We start from the raw sequence: 13,631 nt of genomic DNA, 5'->3' as shown, positions 1-13,631 counted from the left end.
TTGTTACGTATTAAAATGTGTTTGTTGTGCCAAATAGGGAGTTCATAAAAAGTGGTGACGGAAGGAGCAGGAATAAGCTTTGATGTGTAAAAGAGAGGTATTCTGAGAAGGAAAAAGGGGAAAGAAAAGATCGTTCCAAAGAGGACAACTATTAGGGGAATCTGAAAGCCAGTGTGAAGATTGGGTTAGAATAAGGGATCTGTGATAAAGAGAAAAATTCGGACAATTTACCCCTCCTTCTGATTTAGGACGGGAGAGTCTACAAATAGAAATTCACGATTTTTTGTTTCCCCATAGAAAAGTAGATAAGATAGAGTTAATTTTTTTGAAATATTTAAGGGGGATTGACACTGGAATATTAGAAAGTGTGTATAGGACAATGGGGGAAAGCATCATCTTGATGGTGTCTAAGCGTCCCCATCAGGATAAATACAAAGGATGCCATTTTGTTGTTAAGGAGGATAGCCTATCAATACATTTGTCTAGACATCGCGATATAGTACCCGAAATAGAAGGGGAAAAATGTCGACCCAACTATTTAATGGAGCGGGGGCTCCAAGAGAAGCCTGATGCAGTGAAATCAGCACTGAAAGTATATTTCGTCAGGGGCAAAATTTCGCACTTATCTTTATTTAATTTATATCCGGAGACTGATGCAAAGGAGTCAACCTCTCACAAAAAAGCAGGCAAAGAGATTTGGGGATTGGACAAAGATAGAAGAACGTCGTCCGCATAAGCTGCCATTTTAATTGTGGAGTCCTGAAAAGTAAAACCTTGTATGTTAGCATTTTGACGAATTCTAAGCAGGAAGGGTTCTAAGGCAATATTGAAAAGAAATGGGGAAATAGGACAACCTTGTCTAACTCCTCGTGCAAGATTAAAATAAGAGGAAATGCTACCATTAGCGATGACAGCGGCTCTTGGTTTAGAAATTAGAGCAAGAATTCTAGGGCCAAATCCAAACCATTTAAGTGCATTAAAAAGATACGGCCATTCAACCCTATCAAATGCTTTTTCTGCATCTAAAGCAATAGCAGCCAGGGGATGAGATAAATGTGAGGATTTGGAGAGGATATCAAAGAACAAACGTGTGTTATCCGTAATAAGCCTGCCCTTAACGGAGCCGGATTGCTCGGGTCCCAATAGTTCTGGAAACTGAGATTCTAATCGTAACGCTAGATCTTTCATGAAAATGTTATAGTAGACATTGACCAAGGATATGGGCCTATAATTTTTACAATGTTGGGGGTCTTTACCATCTTTTGGTATAAGACAAATAAGAGCGTCTGAAAAAGAGCCAGTGGAATCTTTAGAATCTAAAAAGCAAAGGAGAAGAGAATGTAGCTTGGGAATCAATAGAGAGGCAAACTGAGAGAAAAATTCTACAGTAAAGCCATATGGACCTGGCGCTTTATCTTTTTTGAGGGTGCGAAGAGCAGAATGAAGTTCCTTTTGAGTAATTTCTGTTTCTAAAGAAGACATGTCTGAATGTGATTCAGAGGGAGATCGAATTTAAGAAAGAAAATTAGAGATAGAAGAGTCAGATGAAAAAGTCTCAGAGGAATACAATGTTTTGTAAAATTGTACAAATTTGTTTAAGATATCTGCGTCTTTAAATTTTAACGTGTTATCAGAGCTATAGATCGATTCAATATTTAGCTTATTTTGTTTGGTTTTTAAATAATTAGCCAATAATTTCCCAGCCTTATTTTGACCACCATAGAATTTCGCACTTGATTTTAATAGATAATTAGAAGCATTATTGGTGGTATCTTGATTAAATTGAAATTTAACTTTGAGATGTTCAGAAATACAGCCCTTCGATTTGGAGGAGTAATAGGAGTGTTCTAAATGTTTAATTTTAGTAAAAAGAGCGGTAGTTTTCTGACGAGCTAACTTACGTTTGTTGAAAACGTAAGGAATAATAAAATCTCTGGCTGAGGCTTTAAATGCGCCCCAAATTGTGTGATAGGAAAGATCATCTGTCTGATTAGGAATTAAGTACTCGTTAAGAAAAGAAGTAAAAGAGGAAGAAAAGACAGGGTCTAAAATGAGAGCGTTATTAAAGCGCCATTTAAGAGGGCAATTTGATTTATGTAAAACATCAAGGGTTATAGTAACAGGGGCATGGTCCGAAATCAAGATGGAGCCAATATCTGATCTAATCAGGGATTGAGAGGTAATGTGAGATATAAAAATGTAATCTATGCGAGATTGGGTTTGGTGCGCTGGTTAGAAAAAGGAGTATTCTCGCAATTGAGGATTGCACAATCTCCATGCGTCAATGAGTTTGTGATGATGTATAGTGTGGAGAAATGATTTGTGAGATTTATGTGGGTTAAACTGACTCAAGGAATTGCGATCTAAAAAAGGGTCCATGACATCATTGCAATCGCCTGCTAAAATAAAGTTATCATCATAACACTGTGTAATTTGTTGGGAAAGAGAGGTCCAAAAGGAAGAGTCACCTATGGTAGGGGCATAAATATTTAGTAGAGAAACTGGAACATTGTCTACCACAGAGATCTTCAAACTTTTTTAGGTTGAGCCCCCCCAGTTGAATTCTTTTAGATGTTGGGCCCCCCCACCAACTGTCAGAAATTTCTGGAATCTGGTACACTATATAATCGACCGCCATCCGCATATCCCAGGCCATATTTGGCAAATAACTGATTGAACCTACTACATCCACAGCCACTTAGAAACATTAGCTCAAAACTTTACTGCTTGAAGCTTAACAATGGGCATTGTACATCTCAGTAGAAAAAAACAAATGACAATGTCGTTCAGCACATTAATCCTTGTACATAATGTTCATATTGTTTGATTTCTGAAACCATTTCTATATATTTTTTTAAAAAGGAGAAAGAAAGTGAGATCATTGGTTCCTTGCTATATAGATCACCATGGAGTACACCAGTTTCATGGTTCAGGAAGTTCCAAACTTTCCCCTCCTGGTGGTTTAGCTGCCTTATTATTGTATGTTGTTCAGTATTCTGCAGCTTTTTCTACAAATTGATGCTTTTATCTAGCCTGCTTACCCTGATTCCTCAATCTTTCCACACGTGTTCTGCTGCTGTGCCTGGGCTACTAAAAACTCTGCTGCCGCTGCTCACCCTAAGCCTGGTCTGTTGATATTAAGTTTGGGTTATGCTAGCTTGCTCTCCGTGGCCTTTCTGCCCTACATTGCTGTAAAGAGGAACTGGACTACAGTGGACAACATAGTCAAGACTGTCTCACTGAGCTCCAATGCTGACTGGGTGTACTTTTCTAAATAACCGAAATAGCATGTTCCTAACCCTGCCTGTTACCACTGTCCAGGAACTCCATCTAGCCCTATCTTTTTAGTTGGGTACACCTTGATGCTTGTTAGGAAATCTCAGACTCATACGCCCCTAACATTATTGAAAAGCTATGCCTCCAAATGCACATTCCTCTGGAAGAACAAATAATACAGCAGTGCTACCAGGTATTTTTGACTCTCTTTAGCTTTATCTAAAAACAGAAGTTCTGTTGAACAAACAGGGCTTATCACCATTCCCATTGCAAGAAGGCTAACTTTGTGAGTGAAGCTCAACCTAGCTTATCACAAAAAAGGAGATGTCTTATCCCATGGTAGAAAGCAAGATTTCACTACTTACATGTCTTAAATGTATCGCTAGTGGAGCTCCTTACTGAACATCCAGCAGGCATAGGTGCTTTGGTGATGGAAAGGTTATTCACAATTTTAAATACCTCATTGAAAAGATGGCAGTCACAATTGTCCTCTGCTAAAATGACTTGAGTGTGCATGCTGCACAGCTGTTGGGCATACCTCTTAGATCTGCTTTGAGGGCAAAAGCCAGAACACCAGAACTTTGACCCCAGTGACAATACAGGAAGAGACATCACATGGCCTTTGACAAAGTGACATCACGTCTTTGCTACTCAACTAAATGGCTATCATTTTATCAACCTCAGAAACATGTTTGGCTGAGTGGACCTACAGGGCATCGTACCTGTGACCATGGGATCAAAGACATTTCTGGAAAAAAGAATGGGACTGGCACAGCAGTCAGAAAAATACACGGAAGTACATTTTCATCATGTAACTGCGCTAAGACCGCTGCACCTTTTCAGTCACAGTTCTGAAAAACACGGACGGTGGATAATTAGTAAAAGAATACACAAACTTGTTCAATGGCAGCGGTTAAAAATCTAGTGAGCACCTGAGCATTTTCCTCCACTGGGTTTTGATCTGTATTCACGGATTTCTATATCTCACCCATTTGATAGGGAGAGGTGAGGCACAGAATAACTCATTTTACTTTTTACTTAAATAGAAAACAGGCAGGTTCTCTGTGTGTATGCACATGTGCAGTTTTTTGTGGTCGTTTACAGTGACCATATACACTGAAGAGTGCTCCAGTTCTTGCTGGTAGGGAAAGCGCACCAAGTAAGTCGTTCCTCTGTGTCCAAAGCTGAGGGCGGAGCGTTGCTCGTATATTGTTGTCAAGAGCCAAGGCATAGGGGTTCCGACTGTCATAACTGCCATATTGTGCTGCCCACTGGAGAAGCCGCAGATCATCTGCCACATCCAGAAGTCGCTTAACTACACTATCTTTGATTGCAAGTGGCTGCCTCACAGCGCCCGTTATGTTTGTTTGGGCAACTACCCATGGGGCACCGGCGTACTACAGATCTACGATATCCAGCACAGAAGGATGCAGCTGCTGAGCGAGCTAGAAAAAGCCCAAGCCCATCAAATGCAGAACATTTGGTGCTTCAGTGCTACAGCATCGGTATCTTGCTACAGTAGATTTTGTAGAAAACCTCAATGTGTGGAATTTGGAAGCAGCAGAAATCCCAGTTTATGGTGAAGGAGCGCCAGAAATTGTTACTGGGACCAGAGATGGAACTGTGACGGTATGGGATACTAGACAAAAAGGTATACCAGTCACCAACATGGAACCTGGAGAAGAATAAACTAAGAGAGACTGTGGGACTGTAGCATTCGGACATGCATGCAATCAACAAGAACGTGCTGTCTGTGCAGGATATGACAATGGTGATATTAAGCTGTTTGACCTAGGAACTATGTCTCTTCGGTGGGAAACTAACATTAAGAATGGGGTTTGCAGTGTCGAGTTCGACGAGAAGGATATAATAATAAATAAACTGGTGGCCACTTCATTTGAAGGGAAGTTTCATGTTTTTGACATGAGAACCCAGCATCCCAAAAAAGGTTTTGCTTCTCTTGCAGAAAAGGCTCACAAATCCACAGTTTGGCAAATTCGCCACCTGCCACAGAACAGAGATATATTTATGACAACAGGAGGAGCTGGGAGTCTGCATCTTTGGAAGTATGAGTATCCCTCTCAGCGAATGCAGAAAGATTCTGAAGGTGTGGAGAAGGGGGTCGCAGGATCCGTCACTCTTCTGCAGTGGAGAAGTGTGGCTCACTGGTTAGAGGAGGCAGACTTGGAAGCAGAGGTCAGCCCGGGACCAGGGTTCAATTCCCAGCTCGGCGGGGTCTTGAGTCCTAAAATGTCCATGGACTCGACAATTCTCGCTCCGGTGCCTACTCGATTCACGGGTTCACACTCTGCGACTCTGGGCAATAGCTTGCTTAATCTCCACAACGGCCACTCGCGGCGGGATGCCTGGCTTTCACCTTGCGGATACCCTGCCGGGGTTATCTCACAGGGGAATACCAGGACGGGTTCCCTAAGCAAGCGCTTAGAAACCGCTCAGTGATTTGCGCTATATAAATTCCTGTACATTTACATTTACATTTACATTGCTAGCATTGACTGGAGCCCGGACAAACAAGGCTGTGCGTCTGCACGTCGTTTGACCAGACCGTGCGAGTCCTCATAGTGACTAAACTTAATAAAATCTAAGGCAGATTGACGTCCAGAAAATGCCCCACCAAAGACTGGAATGTAACCAAGGATGCTTATTTTTTTTTAAAAGTAGCTGTATATGAAATGCTGGCTAATTTTAAACGGAACTACATGTGTACATACCTCCGTTGAAAGTTGGACATTAAAGAGACCTTGTTTGATTAAGAACGTGCTGCCTAGAGGAAGCACCATAAGCAGGAAACATGTTTTACTTTGTGATCCTTTTAAATGTATATTTCGGGCAAACTTTTACAGATGTTTGTAATTGTTGTCATGTCTTAACACAAGGGCAGCCAATGCGCCCTACAGGCAGAGGCACAACTAGGGCCAAATTTCAGGCGGGTGGGGGGCTCGAAAAAATTTCGGGGGGGGGGGGGTTGATTATTCCATCAACAGCCAGAGTGGAGATGCAGGGGCTCTAAGAAGCCGTGAAAAAATAACAAAGAAATAAATGGTCTTTAAAAGACCTGTGAAGTACTCAGCGGCTGTGTGTGTTGTGTTCCCAGGAAGCTGCCTTATCCCGGGCTGCCACACAAGCGGGGTGGGAGAGTGGGCTGAAGCCCTTTGACCTTAATGGGCGTTGCGCGACTGCCTGCATGTTATTGTCTGAGAGGCAGGTTTAGACCAGACCCCATTCACAATGTCAGAGTCCCCGAGAGAGCTGAAGACCGCAGACAACGTTTTTTCTTTAAATTCCATGAGTATGGCACGTCGCAAATGTACTTGCGACATGGGACGGTGAGATTTTAAGGTGGAGCGCGTGCCCCCTTCAAGATGATGGCGCGCCCCCCAGGGGGGCGCGCCCCCACAGATTGAAGAACTCAGGTCTACCATGAAATTAACAAATACCCACCTCTCCTCTTGATCATGGCAGTGTGGCAAAACCTTAAAAGACAGGGATTTTTGAAAAAGAATAACAACTCCATTACGTTTGCCATCTCCCGGGGAAAAGAAAAGCTCTCCCACCCAGCTTCTTTTCAATTTTGCGGATTCCTCATCTGTTAAGTGAGTTTCTTGAAGGCATGCAATATCTGCGTCCAATTTAGTTAAATGTGTCAAAACTCTTTGACGTTTGATGGGCGAGTGTAAACCTCTGACATTCCATGAGATAATTTTTTAGGGGCATAGAATAAGATTACAACAATATAGCAAAATCCAATGAACATAACATTTTAAAAGGATTCGAACATAGTGAATAATCAAACAATTGAATGTAAGATGATGTAAGAACTGAAGATAATAAGAATGAGAAAGTGAAAAGAAGCTATGAAAAAAGAGCCTAGAAGAAAAAGTAAAGAGTAAGAGGGAAATGAAGAAGTGGGCAGATTTAAAGCAGTATCGTAGGATATAAAAACTGTAAATATACATTAAAAGCCATTTAAAGCAACATCGTAAAAGATAAAAACTGTATTCAGCAACATTTGAACTATATGTAATGAGAAATAACGGAGAGTAAATGAAGAAGAAGGAGAGAAAAAGGAGAAAGTAAAGTGCCCAGTGAAAATTATAAAGAAGAGGTAGAACAGAGAAGAATGTGAAGCCAAAGACGATCAACGGAGATATATGAGAAAAGAAAGAAGCAAAGAAAGAAAAAGGTGACAGAAGAAAATAAGATAATGGAAGGAATAAACAAATTACATAACGTCCAAAACATACAAGGGGTGGGAGGATGGAGGCCACATAGAACAATGACGGGTCCAAAACTCAGGAGGGAAGGCGGGGAGGGAAAGCGACTCCAGCAGACTCCAAGGACATAAGGAAGGGATATAGCACTTGGGAAGGAAATCTGTATAAGAGGAGACAAGAACAATGCATAACAACATTAATAAGCAAAGAAATAGATTAAGTATACATCACGAGAAATTTCCTATAAGTAACAATCAAAAACAACAATCATGAGCTCAGCAAGGTCATGAACCATCAGCAAAGAAAAGTTATTTAGAGTGCGATGTGGTGGCAATATCCATCGCGGTAGTAGTGTGGGAGTAAAGAAAGCTCTTCAGCTTCAACGGATCATCATAAGTGGTGGTTTTGTTGTTGAGAGTCACTTTAAAAAGGCAAGGATGAAATAGTCCAAAACGTGCTCCCAAGGAGAGAAGCTGTGGTCGGAGGGATAGAAACTCCCTGCGCCGGTCAGCAGTGGATTTAGCATAGTCCTGTGAGAAGAAGCAAGGATTCCCTGACCAGGTAATTCGATTCATGGATCTGGCAGCTGACAAAATTTTAAGCAGATCAGTGTATTCAAGGAAATAGATGATAACACCCCTCAGCTTCCTGGTGGCAGGGGCAGACAACGCATTAGGAGAAGGACCTAAACTGTGCGCTCTCGGTATATTGAGATTGGTGCTTTCTGGTAATTGAAGAACTTTTGGCAAGAAAGACTTGAAAAAGGCAAGGGGGTCGGAGCCTTCTGATCCTTCCGGAAGACCATAAATGCGGAGGTTATTTCTTCTGTTTCTGTTTTCCAAATTTTAAATTTGCTTATGGAGAGCTGAAACTTGTGCGCATAGCGGGTCAATCTTGGATGCAGAAGAGTTAAGAGAAAAAACATTTTGTTCCAACTGGGTAACACGGTCGTCGACAGTTGACCACTTCTCAGAGAGCATTTGAAGTGTAGTTTTAGTCTCTTCAATAAAAGGGCGCAAGGCCCTAATTTCATCTAATAAAATATCCATTGTAACCGAAGTAGGCTGTTTGGGAGCGGAAAGAGGATCCTTTTTTAATCTTTTGATGGCGCCTTTATTAGCAGAGGATACTGATGGAGCCGAGGGTGTTGATGATCTTTTAGGCGATGCGTCAGGCGAGTCCTCCATTGTGAGGCACTGATATCGAGAACTCGTGTGAATTAAGAATTTGCGTGAGGAGGAGGATGGTTTATGTAAGTCTTTAGATAGCCTGCCCATATAGGAGGTGAGCGATTCAAAAGAATATAGGTGAGGAGCAATAAAATCGCAATTCACAACAGTTCAAATATTATTACACTTAAGCAATGTCTGAAGAGATGTATCTAGTACAGAGGACAATATAAGCATATATTAAATATGACAACAGAGGTCATAGGTCAAGACTATGGTATAAGTGCAGCATGTACAGAGTCAGTGAATTCAAAGACACAATAGGCACATATTTCAATAAACAGAGACCATGTCATAGATATGCAGCAAAGTAATGTAAGCGTAAATAGTATCAATACATAATAACATGTTTCACTTCTCAAATTCCATATTCAACTATACTAATATACTGCCTAAATAACTGAATAACATATCTACTACTCAAATTACTTCATATTTATACTATACTAATTTTCAACACTAATCCTTTATGGGTTCCGGAGTGGCGTGCTACTCGCCAGAAAAGCGCTTCAACGCCCATCAGGGGTAACAAGTGCTATATGAATGCAAATCTTTCTTCCCCTTTTATCCATCCGCTATCCTTCTCACTCCAAGTAACAGACTAATATCCACCACTGAAATTACCTCATATTTCACCATATTAATTCACCACTAATCCTCTATAGGCTCCCTGAATAGCATGCGTCAACAAGCGAGCGATAGATAAATACGAACCTTTGTCCTACTCTATCCTTCTGCTATCATTCCAAATCCAAATAACTGATTAACTTATCCACCACTTAAAATGTACTTGCATGTTTCACTATACTAATTCAACACTAATCCTCTGTGGGTCCCGGAGTAGCGTGCTACCCGCCGAAAAAGCGCTTCGACGCCTCGTCAGGGGTAGTAAGCGCTATATAAATGCAATTACAATACAATACAATACATAAACATAACTGAGTCAAAAAGAGTCAGATATATGTGAATTAGAAATTAACGAAGCCTGTAGGTCGAGTGGCGCTGAGATACAAGAACTAACACTGGTGTGAATGCACAGAAAGAATAACTTTAGTGACAAAAAGTCAAAAGGGCTATCAACAAATGCTGATTGAGTCCTATCAGCCCACCTAATGGCGGAGCCTCATCATGTAGGACCTCCAAACCTAGGTCTGTGTGCAGTCGCCCAGTTGCATTTTAGCAACGCATCACTAGGCCATGGTCCGGTCACCGCAAATGTTCATACAAAAGGTAAGGCTGATGTGTGCAGTGCAAAAATTAAATCAAGTGAAGTGTCTAAAATGGCTGTCAAAGCAAACAAAGACCTTTAATAGTGTTTGCCTGGACGTCAGATTAAAAGATAGTGAGGTGACAGTGTGAAAAAATCACTGTCTAATTTGCTTGGTAGAAATCCAAAAAAATCTATATAGGGCCAACATGTTTCTGCCTTTATGTGAAAAGTCACTGGCATTCGTCAGGGCCAAGCTCTTATCTGCTACTGCAATAACACTATCATATGTGCTAGAATGATGAAAACAAAGAATTGGTAGACCATTGTCAAAGTAAAATAAGAGTGGTCATTTAAGACCATCCTACCACATCTTCTTAGTATTGCTCAATAGATGCAATTGGTCTTTCCTGTATTCAAAATAAACAAAGAGAGAGAGAACCATGTAGAGATTGCATATACATAATACTCAGTGTTACATCTTAAACACGTGCTACGAATAAGGTGCTTCAACTATGCAAAACCAGTGATAATTAAACTAGAATCAGACACGACCACCACTACTTTATGATAGCCACATTTACGGTGCGCTGTGTTACGTCACCAACAGATGATCTGTATATCTGTTTGAAAACAATAGTATAACACTTACCCATCAATATGTGGGAAGTAAGCCTCACCTCACCCGGCAACTGCTCGGACGAATAAGGCACCGCTCTAAACATATAAATAAAGACAGTTACTTTAGTAGATACATGCCTTAGGGATTAGACCTCTGTGTACTGTTTCAAAACCCAAATAATTTCTAATCTGTCTAAAACGTATCCCCCCACGGTGTACCAGATGGAGGCATCAAACGACTTAGATCTGCAACCCCTTTAAATAAATTCAAGAGAGGCGCTCCATGATGACAAAATGGCACCTTCTCTTGTCCATAAAAACAGCTGTATCATATTGCTGTTTCAAGCAAATGAGAAATACCCCACGCGCTATTATCCATTCCTCCAGTCATGTCAAGGGGCCAGCCTGCTACCTATATACCCCCCTCCATCCAAACACACTGGTCCACTCTTACCTGTCCGTCGGTACCTCGCGGCAGAATCTCGAGCCGAAGGGAAGGCACCGACGGGCAGGTCGGATGTCTATTTATACTAAAGCTGAGTGGCTGATTGCTTTCAGCTGGTCCTCTCAGCAGTGCTACTGGGTGTGCGCAGTATGGAGACACTACAAACTGCGCGTGCGCCCATACTGACGATCGTATGCCGCGCATGTGCGGTGACAACTCATTCCGCTCCATGTAACGCATTATGCCGGTGCGCATGCGCGCTAACAGGACACTAACGCCGTTACCCGCGCCTGCGCGGTACCAAGACACTCACCGCTGTTATCCGCGCCTGCATAGTAAGAGTATAATCACTCGTATATGCACAGAGCGCCGCAGCGCGAATGTCCTGAGATTTGAGAAAAATCCCTAATCTGATTACCAATATTCGGCGATGTAGGCTAAAAGAAACCGGCCAGTTTTTAACACTGAATAGGTTGTGAGGATTATACAGCATGGCCTACCAAGGCAGTGGCTGAGTATTTAACGGGGGAATTAATAAAATAGACTGATCGAGCCTTACTGGACCCCAGACAAATATCTCCCAGTGTAGCTTGGAGTTGGAAGTATAAATTAAGGTCAAATTAATCGCTTCACAGCGAGTACACCCACTATTTCAATAAGTAGAGAAATGGATGGAAAGTGAGTACCAGTGGATACTAGAAATTGGACCTCATAATGATTTACAAACCCATACATAACTGTAAAAAGTTGGCTAACCTATGGTACAATGCTTATTAGAACACGGGGTTAGAGTTTAAAACCCGCAGTGTTCAGTGGTCTAAGCCAATAATTTTTAAGGCGCCCTGTAGGTGGAATCACATTACAATTGCCACGAAAATGTGGGAGCCTCAGTCTGTACAGGTTAAAACACCGTATGGTGACGACAATGAGCACCCAATGACAAATGTTGCACTCAGATCGACACCCACGGAATGTTGTCATTCAGCCCATTGACATCAGACTTCAATCTAAAAATCCATCGTTGCTCCTTGACAAAAAGAAAGTGAGAGACATCAGCGATGTGTGGCGGGATGTATGGCTGTTCCAGCACGACCCCAACCAAGTCCTCTGCTTTATGATTAGCTTCCAAAAAGTGGTTTGTAAGGCCTGTTGATTGCTTCCTGCACCGGATCGTGCTTTTATGCTCGCTGATGCGAGACTTAATCATCCTCGTTGTATGGCCCACATACTGCTTCTTGCAGGGACAGGTGATCAAATAGATCAATTTTTCTGAATTGCAGTTTGTATGTCTTGTTAGCCTCCACGGTCTATTAGTGCCAATGTCTATCATCAGGGTCTTGCGTGTCTGCGGGCAGGCAGCACAATTTCCACAAGGGTAATGGCCTTGTACTGGGTTGGTGTTCCAGAGAGTGTTCGTGGTTTGTTTCATATCACTGCGTGGTCTGGTATGAACCAAATTGTCCCGAATGGATGGTCCTCTCTTAAATGCAAACAATGGGCGAGGTATTACACCTGCTGCTGTATTTAGAATCTTCCAATGCTTAAGTATGATTTTCTTCACTTGATTGGAAGATGTGGTGAAAGTTTGTACCATAGTCATCCGATCTCTTGTAGCCTCTGACCTCTTATGTTGCAGGAGTGCCTCCCGGTTATTGTTGAAGGCTCTCTTACACGCTCGGCGTACAAGATGGTTAGGATAATGCCGATCTCTCAGGTTGAGTGTCAGTTCTTCAGCATGGTGCTTGTATAAACTGTTAGAGGAACAATTTCGTCTAACCCTGAGAAATTGGCCTACAGGCAAATTCTCACGGAGCGATTGCGGATGAAAGCTCTGGAATGACAACAGTGAGTTACGTGCCATGGGTTTCTTGAAAAGTTCACTTTGTAGGCCTCCCTCTGCTGGAAAAATCTGGAGGTCAAGGTACGCAAGTTTTTCTTTGCTGCTCTCCATGGTGAACTTGAGAAACTGATTCCTGGAATTTAACCATGTATGAAAAGACGACACCTCAGTGAACGTCCCTCTCCAGATCACCAAGATGTCGTCAATGTATCTTTTCCACAGTACCACCTGATGGATAAAGGGGTTACTGTGGTTCAATACATGATCTAGTTCGAATTGGTGCATGTACAAGTTTGCCAAACTAGGCGCAAAGACGCTCCCCATTGAGGTCCCTGAGACCTGGAGATAGAGATCATTCTGATACTGGAATTTTTTTTCCATCATGGCAATCCTTGCGCACTCCATTATGAAGGCTACTGGTGTTATTGTGTCCATTTGTCTGGCCTCTAGGAGGATTCTGATGCAATCCAGTGTTTCTTGTTGCGGGATTGAGGTATACAACGATTCGACGTCGAAGCTAACCAGCAAGTCTGTCTCTACGTTGAACTCAGCATCAGCCAAAAGTCTGAGCACGTCCCCAGTGTCCTGCAGGTACGTGGGTGTTTCCTTAACTATGGGTTTCAAGAAGAAATCCACGAAAGTAGATAAAGGCTCGAGTAAAGAACCTATGCCCGAAATAATAGGCCGTCCAGGAGGCGGTCTCTGGGCCTTGTGTATTTTGGGAAGGCAGTAGAAATAGGGAGTCACTGGATGCGCTGTAATTAGGTATCTTGCTTCG

The 13,631-nt window shown here is 42.1% G+C and overlaps 1 pseudogene; it reads left to right on the top strand.

Moving 5' to 3' along the window:
- LOC144822742 (dynein axonemal assembly factor 10 pseudogene) overlaps positions 1–5,882 on the top strand; it is a 35,566-nt pseudogene extending 29,684 nt beyond the window's left edge.
- Positions 5,883–13,631: the final 7,749 nt, after the last annotated feature.

This window comes from Lissotriton helveticus, chromosome 3_1, assembly GCF_964261635.1.
Source record: "Lissotriton helveticus chromosome 3_1, aLisHel1.1, whole genome shotgun sequence".
NCBI lineage: Eukaryota > Metazoa > Chordata > Amphibia > Caudata > Salamandridae > Lissotriton > Lissotriton helveticus.
The sequence above is the reverse complement of the archived record's forward strand: the minus strand, read 5'-3'. Positions and strand labels throughout refer to the sequence as shown.